The following is a 14,210-nucleotide window of genomic DNA, read 5'->3' on the forward strand; positions in this document are numbered from 1 at the left end:
CTCTGACTGCAACAGCCGCGTTGACTGTCGGCCGAAACCGCGGCAAGTGCGGAGGGAGGCACCCGCTGTGTGGTACCGGCGTTTAGGTCTCCCGAGGCCGCGAGTACCAGCAACTGGTATCGAACAGCCGCTCGCCGAAACACCGATGGCCCGCGACACTGGCGCTCCCTGGCGGCGTGGCGGGGAGGGTGGAGCCGCAAGCAGTTCGTAAGGCCGCCGCCGAGATGGCGCTGTGCGTCGGGAGCGCTGCGTCGCGCTGCGTCGCGGCGGTCGGCTCCGCGCGTCCGACGCTCGAGGCGGCGGGCGAGTCGCTGGCCGGCCGGAGCCGGAGTGGAGTCCGGATCCGGAGTCGGCGGCGGCCTGCCGCCACGACGCCTCGCCGGCCGGAGCGTTCCGGCGGCGCGCGATCAGAGAGACGCCGGCCGCCGCGGGAACGCTCCGCGCTCCGCCATGACACACCCCTCGCTCGGCTCCAAATGAATCACCAGCAGTCTGGCTAATGGTGCTGATTTTACTTACATGCAGCGGGATTAGTCCGCCGAGGCCCTCAGCCCCTTCACGGCCTCCTCGAGGGCCTCGAGACCCTCGCCGAGGAAGGCGGCGGCCGCTCGTACAGCCCTGGGGACGCCCGGGCGACATGGGGCCGCTCGCGTCGATTGTCGCAATTCCTAGTGACAAGGCTGGCTGGGCTGGCGCTGACGAGAGAGTGTGCCGCAAATTTCCAGAGGCAAATGTGTCAGCCGCAGAAGACGGAGCGGCGGGGCGGCCAAGGGGCGGCAGCGCGGGGGGGATGATTGCGGGGCCATGTTGCCACTACTGGGAAAGGGAAGAATTTTCCCCCGGAATGCAAAAACACAAAGACCCGCCATACCGACAAAGACGGACCGGCGCGCCCTGCTATGCCAATTTATGGTTAAAAGAAGACAGTCAAGGGGTGCATATGTGATTGAGGGGAGCGCCTCCGTCTGTTTGTGTGTGTTCGCCCACTGTGTGTGTGTGTGTGTGTGTGTGTGTTCGGGGGGAAGCGTGCACAGCGCGGTACTGACAAATGAAGCATGACGTTAAATGACTGACTGACCCTTACTTACGTTTCCTCCTCAGCTTTTTTTTCTCTCCTCTTTCTTGTCCTTTCTATCAATTCTCTCCCCCCGCCCCTCACCCCCGGCTTCACACGTCCCTTGCGACACCTCCTCGATCGCCCCTGGCCGATCGCCCTTCCTGCTTTCAACACTCCTGCACACACACGCACACACACACACACACACACACACACACACACACACACACACACGCTGATGACACAGGGGAGCACTCGTCGGGTGCGCTGACCAAGCAAATTTCAGGGCGTGAGACACGGTCCGCAGGTCAGTTGATTTTCTTGCCCTTTTTTTTCTTGCGACCGTCCGAGCCGTAATAATCCCGAACGACGCCCAATCGGCTTGCTGGCCCTCAAACTTTGTCATACCTACCCACCCTTTGTCTCACTCCAGCCGATCTTGTAGTCCTTGTACCAGCACCGCGCCACCCTTTATTTGCATATCTTAATGCGCCCCTTCCGCGGCGCCCCAGCTCGGTGATGGACCCAGGGGCGGCCCGAAGGCTGAAGACGCTGGCCCATTTGACGCGACGCGTTCATTGTCGCGCCACTCGCTGTGACAACACTGAAATGATACATCCCCTGAGTGAAAATTAGCTCGCAGCAAGACAACCGTGCGCTACTTGGCAGAGAACGCCCAGCCCAAGGGCCCCTCGCTGCTGTAGGCCTCCGACCCGATTGGAGAATCGCATTTGTCTCGATATCTGACAAATGAAATCTCGCCCTTGCGCCGCCCATTTGTTCTGTGCGGTCTCGTCGAAAATTCATGCGAATATGCCATCACTCGAGGAGGCCGACGCGGCACGCGCCCAAAAACGGCCTTGTTCGGCCATTTTTTTTTCCCGCACCGTCTCGGCCCTGCTAGGGTTGCCAACTGTCCGTTGGGACCTGGCCGACGAATACGCGTCAAGGCGAGCCCCACTAGCGTCACCGCTTTACAGCCCCTGTAAAGTTGACACCCCTAGAAAGGACCATTCCTTTGGAGAATACCGTCGCTGAGTCGGCAACCCTACACGGCGCCGACCCTCCCCTGGACCTGTTAGTTGGCCACATTCATCATATCCTCATGTTTTGGCTTTCGGGAGGGAGGGTGACGGAGAAGGACGGCTGGCGAGGAGGGCTGGAAAGAGACAGAGCGAGCGATGCTGTGATCGAACGGACAACCGAAACAATGTAATTTTACAGGCATCATTTTTCACCCCCTCCCCTTTTTCCTCTCTGCTGTTCATGCAGAAACTCGACGGCAAAACTCCATGGGCTGGTCAGTCGCTGCTGAAAATGTAAAGCGCAATTCTTTTCCGTTTGGATTTTTCACGCGTTTCTTTTTTTGCTGTCACCCTCTGGTCCATTAGGCCACTCGCATTGCGAAGGCCTTTCCCAAAGGGCCATGTCTCCGGGGGCCGGCCGAGTGGCCCCACACTTGAACGGTAACCAGGCGATCATGACTTGCGGGATGTTTCCTCGTCACTGAAATTATTGCTTCAGTTAGTTCCTTTGGTCACTCTTTTGTTGTTATTTTAGCCCTGATTTCTTTGCGCATCGGCCGTGGTGTGCAATGAAATGCACGCAACGATACAATGACGTCACGCAGACCCACGCAAAAAAGTGGGGATTTGGAGCTGAAATCTGTGCCCTTGCCCTGACCCGCCTCTCGCCCAATGCAGACTGACCGACACAAAGACAGACAAATGATGGGGGAAATAAAGAGATGTGGTCGCTGGGTTTTTTTCTTTCTCTCTCTCTCTCTCTCTCTCTCTCTCTCTCTCTCTCTCTGTGTGTGTTTCTACGTTTCTCTTTCTTTCGTTTTGGTAGGGGGGACGCAAAAATTTGACAGCAGTAACGATGTTATGATGGGTGTGATATTGCTTCCGTGATATTGGTCGACTTGCACTCTTAAAACCTTACGAAGTATTTTGAGCATACATATAACAAACTAAAATACTTTGTTATACGAAGAAATAGTTCGTAAATTACGAAGTATTTTCTTTGTAAGCTTACGTATGCTCAAAATACTTTGTTATACAAACTACTTTTCTTTGTAAGGCCCAAAATAGTTTGTAAGGTTTTCTGAGTGTGCATCATTCAGGGCTGAGTCCAGCTAACGTTCAAACAGTGAAAGACCCAGCCTCCAAGTTTAAAGTTCATTTCAATTTATTTTTTTGTTCAAATTCTCCAGGCGTGCCTATTTTAGATTGGAATGGAAGCCCCCTTTGACTTTCGCCAGAGTAATGCACCACGCCTCCAGATGATGTGCACCAGATCTGATTGACTGATGGTTGGAATGTGTTTCGGGGCGGCCAAACCGGCCACTTGTTTTCGATCGGATTCCACCCCCGATGATAAATGCGCGCTCTCCGTCTTGCCTGACGGACAGCCAGGCAAGGGGTCAGTCAGTGCCCACTGTGGCGTTGCAAATAGACCTTCCTCGCCAAAGCCGTCCGGGCCGCCTGCATTCAGTGTACATCCTTCAGAGAGCGGTGGCCCTGTGCCTCAATCCTCGGCGCGGAATCCAACGAACAGAGAGTGTAATAGGATATTTTGACAAATCTGAACTGTACATGTAAGAGAACGAAAATGCGTCCTGGGCTGGTTCCGGTTCGGGTCTTAGTATGAGAAGGCATGGAAAGGAAAATCATTAGTAGAAATGTTTGTTGTTCTTTTTCATATCCAGTTCAAATTGTCGAAGAACTCAAATCTACCGATAGGCCTGGACTTACAAATGTCAAAAGCTAGACCATGATATTAATCTCCTTCGTCGTCACAGCTGACAACGCTCCACCCAGGATCGGGAAAGTGGTTCGGACACCTCGCTTTTCCGTTCCCTCTCCAGACAACGCCTCGATACGGGTGGGAGGGCGGACGGCAGCCAAAACGGTCTTGTTACTGATTGTAATTCGTGTCTTGTCCCTCTCGTCTCTCTTTTTGTGAGTTTTACAAGGTCCCCGGCGCGCAGACGAGGCAGGCAGGCGGTGGCCGGGATGGCGCGGTGAGCCTGGATTTGCGCGATGCCGGGACTTTGCCGCAGACTTCCTTCCCACGCTCTCACGTTTCAAGAGGCCTTGCTCCGTCAAAGTCGAGGTCCGTGACACGCGCCCAAAGTGCCAAAATGTCGCACCGCTTTGCCGCGTAATTTACATGTCGTTGTCCGACAAAAAGGAGAGAGAGAAAGGAAGAGGACGTGATGTACTACGTCCTAGCACCTGCAGCAGGCCCTTTCTTCCCCTTCCTCCTTCCCTGGAACTGCGGCCCCAGATTAAGTTTCCCGAATCCTGGAATAGGTACGCACCGCCGCGGCCGGCCCCTTATAAATCCAGAGGTGGTGTACTGCCCCGCGCTCCCGATGTCGCCGCTGACAGGCTGACCACGCGCTGCACTTTGTTTATTATTATTATTATTATTATTATTATTATTATTATTATTATATTATTATTATTATTATTATTATTATTATTATTCAGTACTGATGTTGATTTGTTGTTGTGATTGTTGAACGTCGTTAGTACTTTTAGTCGCGTGTTTACTGGATTGTCTGTGGCGTTTTCTCGGGCACCGCGTAACCCTACTTTTCGCGTTTGATCGTCGCCCCTTGCTGCGCAGTGGCTCGCGGCCCGATTCCGAGTCGACCGCGACACGGCACTCGACAAAACGGTGGCACTTGCGGCGCGGGATGGGCGCGGCGGGCGGAGGCACCCGCGGGAAGCCATAAAGAACACGGGAGTAAATCTGAAGCGTCAAAACAAGATGGCGGGTCGTGGCGACGCGAGGCCCAGGGGGAAGGGGGAAGGGGAAAGGGGGGGGGGGGGTCGCACCTGTGCCGCGCTTATCGCCCATCTCCCTCACACGCCGGTACAGTCTGGTACAGTCCGCCCCAAAACGGCCTCATTGTCTTGGCGGGGTGGACGTCGGCAACGTGACGCCGGAAACAAAGCGGGCGAGCAAACCGCGGAGGACGCAGCCCGATGCAAGGACTCTGCTGCGCCATAAGCGGTCTGGCGCGGTTTACTCGCCCGCTTTTATCACGGCCTCGGTGACGAGCTGGCGGCGGGCAGGCCGCGGGGCGGGGGTCTCCCGGGGCTGCTTCGGGAAGGCGATGTCTTGTTCACGGCTACCGTGTCGCCCTTCCGAAGCCCCGGCCCTTTTATTTCCCCGTACAGGAAGTCACCGCCATTGCCGTCAACACTTGGGACCGTTCCAGCGGGTGCGCCACGCTCGCACACACACACTCACACACACACACACACACACACACACAGCGATGCGGGAGCGTTTTGGGTGTGTCCCACTGCGCTTTCGCCAGGCGGGACTCGTCACCAGGTGACTCACTTTGAGACCCGTCTCACGCATCTTGATACGCCAAGTCAGTCATACGCTCGCTGTTTGGGGCCCAATAATGTTGCCCGGTGAGCGGATTTATGCAAACGGCTCGCTGGCAGAGGGCCCCGGCGGGTGAGTCACCATTGTCACCTTCCCTTGCCAACTGTATTCCGTACACTGTGTGTGACTCACGGCTGGAGGTTTCCGCTCGGCGTGGTGGCAGCACTGTAAGAGCCTTCATCTATTTGTTCGATTACTTTGTAAAACTAAGAGTTGCCTGTTTCCGTTTGTCTAGGTAAGCTCCATCCCCGCAGAGGACCCCACCTGGTGGCAGAGTGAGTCTCGCCGGACAGCAGCCCGTGTCACCCTGGTCTCGGTGGTGCCAGCTCATCGGCAGTCCATAAACACCCCGCACAATCTCACTTTGATTGCCCCTCTTTGGACAAGAAATGACACTCTTCGCGACGCGGGCGCCCTCTTTCGCGGAGAGACGACTCTGCCCAGTCCCGACGTATCTGCCATCTGGTGGAGGTGGCAGTTAGGCGGGTGTCACTGCCGGGCCCTGATCCAGGCAATATCCCCAAAGGCCCGTCCCAGTCCTCACCCTTTTGCTGTTCGTTTTATTTTAAAGCCTCGGCTCTCCCACGTGCCACCCTGTCGAACAAGCGACTCACAAACAAAGGGACGGAGTCAGTGGTTTGCCGGAGCAGTGTCGCGACACCGCGAGGTCCACAGCACGCATTGGATCTAGCAGGGAAGCCACCACAGCCATGTTTCATTTCCGTTCGAGGGGAATGAGACACTTTTTCAAAATCCCGGCGACATGATGAAGTTAGATGCCCGTGGGTTCGAGTCAGGGAGTAATCTGGAAAGGATCGCGGCCCCCGCTCAAGCACGGCCTTTTAAAAAGTTGCTTTCCTAATTGTTGAGCTGTCCCGCTATCGCCGGACGCGACCCTCTGGTGACGATTTTCGTAAATATTTCAGCCACCGCCATGCACTTCCGTCAAGCGCTCGCTTTTTAATCGGGACCGTCTCGGGCCGCGGACACATAAATAACGATTCTTCATCTTCCTCTTCGCAGATTACGCGCGGCGGAATAAATCATAGAGGAGCGGTAGAGACAGAAAAAAATGGGGCGCTTGTTTACATCTCAGATATCAGGGAAGCTTGAGCGGGGTCTGTTGCATTAATGCGAAACATTTTCATACTCCTTCCTGCCTTCGAGGGCGGTTGAAGCAGAAGCTAGAGCTGGCAGAGGGGTTATCAAGGTCATGAGGTTCTCACTGCTCATTTTCTGTGTCAAACTCTTCCTCGGGGTGGATCCAGAGACGGGTCCACGTCGCAGAAGTTGCCTGCTTACTTTTTTCTAGGTAATCTATCTAGGTAATCGATCGTCCAGCTTTTGTTGTACTACCCTTACCACCTCTGAAATTGCTGCGACATCCCGTGCGCCCTGCAGACAGTCCCACAGCAGCCCTCAGCGCGCTCATTTCTCTTCACCCCTTGTGTGGGGCATTTCGCGGCATAATTTATTCGTCTGAATAATCTGCCCGTCTTGCTTTACTTATTAGCTTTGTTAATTCATTTTTACTGCCGCTGAGAGGTCGCCGCCTCGGACGGCGGAGAGTCCAGTGCGCGCGACTTGGTTCTGGAAGGCGGTGGTTTGCTTTCTCGCGGCGTCGTCTGCTACGGCCTTCTGCTACCGTTGTCCGCTACCAGATTCTGCTACCGGATTCTGTTACTATCCTGCCTCCGCAGCGTTGATCGGTAATCACGGCAGAGTCTCTCTCACTCCCTGCCGCTCCCTGGAGGGCAACTGGCAGCCAGAGCGCATCCCCGCAGACCGTAAATATTCAAGACGCGCCCTCAAAAAGAAGCTCGATGATGAACTTTGTTTCTCTTTCTTTATCACCTCATCCCGCTCTTTCCGCAACCCCCTCGGCAGTGCCATGGCAGTGCCATGGCAGTGCACCGCGTTTTTACAAACTTCTCGTCCGCCCCGCCGGGCAGGCGAAGCGAGGCCCGGAGTGCACCGTGCAATCGTGGAGGGAGATTCGCTGCTATTTGTTTTTGTTTTTGTGTTGTTTTTTTCCGCGGCCGCTCGGACTGATGACTTTTCTATTTGCCAGCGCTGTGACAGCCCTCCCTTGCACATACTCGGTCCGCTACCCTCGCCGCCCCGTCTCGCCCTGCGTTCCCAATTTACTGATCTCGCCTTCTGACTGCGGCCTCGTCCCCTCCCCCTCCCCCTCCTCCAATCGCTGTCTCCCATCTCTCCGCCTTAACTTGTGTCGCGAGCACGCCGCTGTGGGAGAACGCCGGTTGCATAGAGGACGACCACGGGATGACCGAGCCAGCCGCCGACCCACAGTGGGCCAGAAGATCGGTGGACGCGGTCAAAGTCCCGGACGCGTTTTGAGCTCCAGAGTTGCTAAATGGGACTCGACTCGACCGTGTGACCCCACCAATGGATTGCTCTCCGAACGAGGAATCCATTGGTGTGGTCACACGTTGGGTCCGAGTCCTGTTTCGCGACTCTGGAGTCTAGAGTTTTGGCCGCCTGCGCCGGTCTTCTGGCCCACTGTGCAGAGGTGTCCAGGATGTTCGCGAAGCCTTGCGGAGGCCGGGCACGAAGGCGACCAGGGACCGAAGTTGAGCAAGGCGGGGCAAGGTCACCACGGATGACCACGGAGACGACCCGGAAGTCGCTGGTTAGGAAGAGTAACGGGGTGCAAACCGTCGGGAGGGGCGGGAGGGGGCGCGTGGCTCGCATAGAAACCAGAGCGGAGGACCAGCGGCGGCGGCGCTAGCGCGTCGGGTCTGCCCCGGTCGGGTCGGGCCAGGCCAACCCCCGCGCCGCCCCTCGTCAAAATTGCAGAGCCACGTCCACAAACAGCACGAACTGCGTGGCGGGGCGGGGCGGGGCGGGGCGGGGGTACGTGTGATGTGAGTTGAAATTCCGCCAGCCTGCCTGTTGGCCTAGGTCGTGCCCCTGTCGGTAGGCCATCCGCCGCGCGTGCCGCACGCCGCCATGCCGTGCACGGAGTGGAGCGGCTCGCCCCGCCCCGGCCTGCGAATAGCGCCACTATTGGCACTCGCCTAATGGAGCGCGGCTGGGAAGAAAACGCTCCGGAGCGCCTATCCCGAGCGTCTATCTTTCAACACAGTTTATTTTACCTTTTTGGTCACGGCTTCCCATTCACCTTTCCTGCCTTCCCGCCGGGATGCCCTTCGTAGTAAAGGAGTCCCCGGCGCTTGCCTCCGACAGCTTCATGAAGTCCTCGCCGGAAGTGTCATAACTGTCGCGCGTCGCGACGGGGAGGCAAGGCGGCACACTCATTCCGAGAGTCGTCGCTCTGTCTCTCTCGCACTCGCGGCATCACCTGTGGGTGGGAGAGAGACAGAGCGGCGATTCTCGGAATGAGTCTGCGGTGCATCCTAATCTCGGAATCACCGTGATATGGCCTCAGGCTTGGCCTCAGGCTTACCCAGCCTGCATCAATGCAACCCTTCCGCCGCGGGGGGCGACCCGCACAGGGCCCAGTGGCACCAGTGGCGTCTCACCAGTCCCTTCCTCGCTCTGTCTCTCTCGCACCCACGACACGAAACGCCCTTTCGGAAGCAGACTGCCGGTAACACTGTCTGGGCAGTAAGAGTCGCAAAAACAGAAAAACATAGGTTAGTTTCGTTTTTTGTTGGCGATAACAGGCCGACTAAAGTGAGGTTGTGGCAGACTAAACGGGACGCGGTGGTGTGGGCCAAGGTGTGTTGTCGGAGAGGCTCTCCCGGGTCGTTAAGGCGAGGCGCCCTACAGTGTGCCACACATGCACGCCGCGGGGGTGGCGCCGCGCCACTGGCGGTCGAGATAGAGAAAGGCAGGCCGCCATAAAGGAGAGGCGAAACAACGGCCCGGCTTATCTGCGCCATAATTGAAAGATAATTGTCGCAGAGAGGGTTGCCACCGGGCTGCCTCTGCTTGCCACTGGGTTGCCACTGGGCTGCGCCTCTGCTTGCCACTGGGTTTCCAGGCCACCTTCGTTGCCGTCAGGTTGCCGCCAGGCTGCCTCCACTGTAATGGCCCTGCACTGACTGGAGAGAAAATGTCAACGTGCAGGCCATTACAGTGAGGGGTGAGTGCATTTCGTTCGGCGGGCCGGGTGGCCACCCTAGGCAGCCCCTTCCGCGCGCTTGGGATTCCTCCACTCGATCGCTGCAGCGGAGCAGGCGAGGCGCCCCCACCGGACATAGGTTGGGACCTCGAGGGCGGGCCTCGGCGTGCGGGCCATAATGAGACATAATTACTGGTGATTTAGCGACCGCAACTATCTTTACCGCCCGAAGGCCTGCACGACGCGTGCCGCGCTAGTTCGGCAATCGGCCACACCTCGCAATTGTCCGGGGGATGTTTTATGTGTGTTTTGGCGCGTTTTATAGCTCCATTAGGCCCCGTTAAACAAATCGCCATCCGTCTGTGTTGCGTCGCGTCCTTCTGCCTGCTACTTCTCGCCCGCCGCGGAGAGGGACCTATTTTTCTCGAGCCCCGGGGGCGCAGTGCCCCGCAGTGCCCCACAGTGGACGGCGGGGCCGAGAATGGGGCACTATTTCTCGTTACCTGGGCCCTGCCACTGCCCTGCCGTGTCGCCCAGCCCAAGGGCAAGGGTCGCTCTGCTCCGGGACCTCTGGACCCAGAAAACAACTTCCCTTCGCCCCTAGCGCTCTACAAAATGTTACAAATAAGACGGTATGGTCGCCATATGGCTCATGAATGAATCTCACACTCCAAGTCGAAAAGTCAACGACTTAAGAAGCGTGTAATTTGGACCGCTGCGCGTGACGCCTGTCGCGAGCCGCGCACCCGTCAATTCCGGGTGAAAAACGACGGAAGAAATGAAGAGAGAGAGAGAGAGAGAGAGAGAGAGAGAGAGGAGAGAGAGAGAGAGAGAGAGAGGCGAAAAAAAAATGATGTCACCCTCACAAGACAAAAAGACACGCTTCTTCTGTATGTGAGTTGTGCGTTTTAAACCGTATGCTGTCCCGTTGAAACTCTTTTTTTTTATATCTCTCTCGAAGCGCGGTCTGGAGAGACGAAAAAAACGAGGGGTCTTTGTTTTGATGGCACATGATCGGCTAATCTTATATCACGGCGAGGACTGCCGCGACCCTCTCGCGGTTTTCGCGTTGGCGTGGGGGAAAATATGTTACATTTTTTAACTTGGTTCTGGTGGCTTAGGGGTGGTGGTGGTGGTGGTGGCGCACTGCAAGGCGTCAAAGGGGTGGCGGCTTCTCGGCGTCTACTCGTGAATTCGGCGCCAATGAATGCATTCGATTCTTACGGTGTGCGGGCTGGTGGCCAATTTCATATGCGTGCACTGGGCGTATTTGCGGAGGGAGGCCTCCTTTTTGCTTGTTGTTGGGATTGCGGAGCGACTGTGTGCGCGCTGTTCACGCATTCCCTGTCATGTGTGCTCACCCCGACGACGAACAGCGGTCTTCTTTTTGCACTATCACCAAATTTTTTTTCACGATTTTTTGGGCATGCCGTCGATGATTTCATCCCCAGCCCGAAATCACTGAGCGCCCACACTGCGCAACTGACCCTGATGACGGTATCTTTTTTTTTTTGTCCTCGTCGGCGACTTGCATTCGATTAGTCGACACTGGTTTGTCTTGTCCGCGCGACAGTTGTGTGAGGAGCGCTAATCTCCTGACACACATTGCGATCGATATTGGGGCCGGGGAAAAAAGATTGCGGTTGCCCTCGTTAGGCCGCCCATTGTCGCAGTGGTTGTCACTGATCCCGCCCGGTTTAAGTGGCATTAGGTCCAATGATGAGCCCGGGGAGCGGGTACAGTTCACCTCCTTGTCTTACGCTCATTTACACGCCTCGCCCCTTTCTTTTGCACTGTAGAAAAATTACTTGGAAAATTGCGGATAATTAGTTAGCGAAAAAATCGTCTCTGATCTTCAGAAAATTTTAAGCACGAAAAATGTTTCCATTTGGTATGAGTTTCCAGCAGGTATAGTACAGATAAAAACCTTCTCTTTTTAAAAACGAAGCCTTAGAAAATTTCAGACGGAGCTTCGTGATTTTCCCATTTCATTTTTAGCAGTGCTCTGCACCCCCTTGTTTTACACGAATGCGGTTCGCGCTTGGCCGCCTTGTCCTTCGCTTTGCAGTCGAGGAAGCCTTTTGGAAGTGCCTCACACGCGACGCATCCGGCATTTTTATCCGAAAAGGAAACGGGGGAAATTTGAATCGAGGGAGGGAAGCGCGAGCCTAGCGACACATGCATGTGGGGGTGTGGTGGCGGTTGAAAATCGAATCAAAATCCGCGGCGTTCCACCGCCACCAGCTGTGTGGCCCCTTTTTTTCGAGTGTGATTTCGGGTTTATTTTGAAAACAAGCTCCGCGCGGCCCTGCCGGCCAGGCCGCCCCTTTTGACCCCGGCATGACGACGGCACTTCTCCCCGACCCTTAATTCCCATATCTCCTGGCCGAGATGAATATGCATCGTTATGAATCAATCACCGGGCGACCAATAAAGTAAGTGAACCCTGTCACGCGGCCCTTAATACGTCAATCATTAACGAGAATCAAGTCTTCTCGTATTCCGGGCGCCTCGCTCCCCAAATTGCATCACCGCCCTCGTCAAATCCGGCCGTCTTTGTCTTGCCGCTCTTGTGTGAATAACCCGGTTAAACCGGCATACATTGGCAGCCCTTAATTGGCGGGGTAAAGGGGTGCCTCTCATCGGCATGTAGAGCCCATCCCCAAACACGGTGTAACCCACACTGTTGACACTGCCAGCCGCGCCGCACGGGCCAGTGACGTGTTAGTGACGACACGTATCGACAGTTTTCTCGTATTTCGCTGATTCGGCTGTAGTCAAGATGCAGATTTAGTTAAAAAGGCCCAAGCGTAGGTGAAATGGCCTCAAGAAGGAGTCAATGAGGACACACAGACCTTGCCTTATACGTTCTGGGTCACATTGAGGTCTCACCGAGCGCGAAGTGACTTTGGGTACAGCCGAATCAGCCAAACATGAGGGCGGTGATGAACACGCTGAGGCTTTACGACCCGGGGTGGTTTTCCTTTCCCAGGCTGCGCTGTATTGGTTTATCATAGCGACACCCTTGGCCTGCCTGGCTGGCTGGGCAGGGTGGCCGAGCCACAATAGCCACACTATGAGTCCAGATTGCCCCTTCCCCTTAAACGCGGGGTAATCAGCTGTCTCTCTCGCTTGATTGGTCCCTTCTTCCCCGCGCTGGTGCCGGCCGTCGCTCTCTCTCCCTCGCACCCCGAGGCACGCCCCACGGGTGCGAGGGAGACAGAGCCCGCTGGCCTCTACAAGTCGCAATAAGACGGTCGGTCAGTCGGCCTGTCCATTGGGCCTGCCCCGCGGCGGCGCCGCTCGCGACCTTTTGCGCGTGGGGAGTGAAATCCATCTTTCTTCTCTGCCTAATCTCACGCCGTCTCCCTCCCTCCGCGCCACGCACGCAAAAATACTGCACGAACAACGAAGAAAAATGTAGGTAATCGGTTACGCTCGCGAGACGAACCGCGAATGCCGGGACGGCGAGGGGAAGGCTTAGGGGTTGACAACGCACTGCAAGGAGTACGGCGCTTTCCACGTGGAGGGCGTGGGCTTATTGGCACTAGATCGCCCAGAGTTCCTTTCTAAAACTTTTTTTTGAGCTAGCGGTTGGCAGCCTCCAGGACCACGATGACGACGACGTCCTCCCTCTTGCAAATTGGCTCGACATGCCCGGAGCTGCCCGGGGCCCTCCACTGGGCGAGCACCACTATTTTTCTCGGCCGTGGGATCAGTCAATAGATGAAGACGAATCGAGTCGGCGGACGTCCAGCCCTGCCAAGCCGGGCGTCGCCAGGCCAGCCTCCCCGGCACATATTGCGCAAATTATTATTTGGAGCGGTGACAGCCGCCAACCGTTCAAAAAAATAAAAAGCAGATTGCAGTTTGAGGTTAAGACACCCCTGCTTTTTTTTGCCTCTTGACTGAGGGCTCTGACGCGGCGGTGCTGGATTAGACTCTCATTGGCGGCGCCGCGACAGCGCCGGCCTGCAAATCGGCCAACGTGCCCATAAAAGTCAGATTTGTCAAAATTCCGAGTCAATCGATCAGGGGATCGGGCGGGACGAGCAGAGGACGGGCTGAGCCCCGCGCCCCGCGAGCGCGGATTCCGAAACGGCGCTTGCGTTTCTCTCTCTGCCTCACTCGCACCCGTGCGGCGCCGCCACCCCGAGAGAGTATGCGACAGAGACAGAAAATGCTGTTCGAAAACAGTCTGATGGCAGAGGGCTTCTCGCGTCGTCAGCTCGAAGAATGAGAGAGAGAGAGAGAGAGAGAGAGAGAGAGAGAGAGAGAGAGAGAGAGAGAGAGAGAGAGAGAGAGAGAAGGGGGAGGGGCCTTCAGCAAATTTGAGGGCAGGGCTGAATGGCAAATTAGCGTCATGTGTGGAAGTATTCGGCGATGACGGTGTTGCAGTCTGAACGCTCCCCTCTCTCTCCGCGCGCGCCCAGGCGTGAAGTTGTCGCCCGCGGCCGGCAGTGCAGGCGGCACGCGCGACGCGCACACCAACTTGGCTGAATGGCTTGATTGAGTTGAACCGTTTCCCACGTCAGAATTAAACACGGCCACGTGTGTTCACACTGTTGTCCGCAGTCCGAAACGCTCTGCACTAACGAGGGGGAGGTCGCGGGTTCGCGACCCGGCGGGGTCGTCGCCCGTTCTCATTGAGAGGCATGGAATTCGTTGTGGAATCGCTTCGCTCGACGA

At 56.3% G+C, this 14,210-nt stretch overlaps 1 protein-coding gene across 3 annotated transcripts in view; it reads left to right on the plus strand.

Annotated features, from left to right (window-relative positions):
• Positions 1-14,210, plus strand: part of LOC117652353 (protein trachealess) — a 112,326-nt gene that overhangs the window by 62,034 nt on the left and 36,082 nt on the right. The window lies entirely within an intron of this gene.

Source organism: Thrips palmi, unplaced genomic scaffold, assembly GCF_012932325.1.
Source record: "Thrips palmi isolate BJ-2018 unplaced genomic scaffold, TpBJ-2018v1 HiC_scaffold_7, whole genome shotgun sequence".
Classification (NCBI taxonomy): Eukaryota; Metazoa; Arthropoda; class Insecta; order Thysanoptera; family Thripidae; genus Thrips; species Thrips palmi.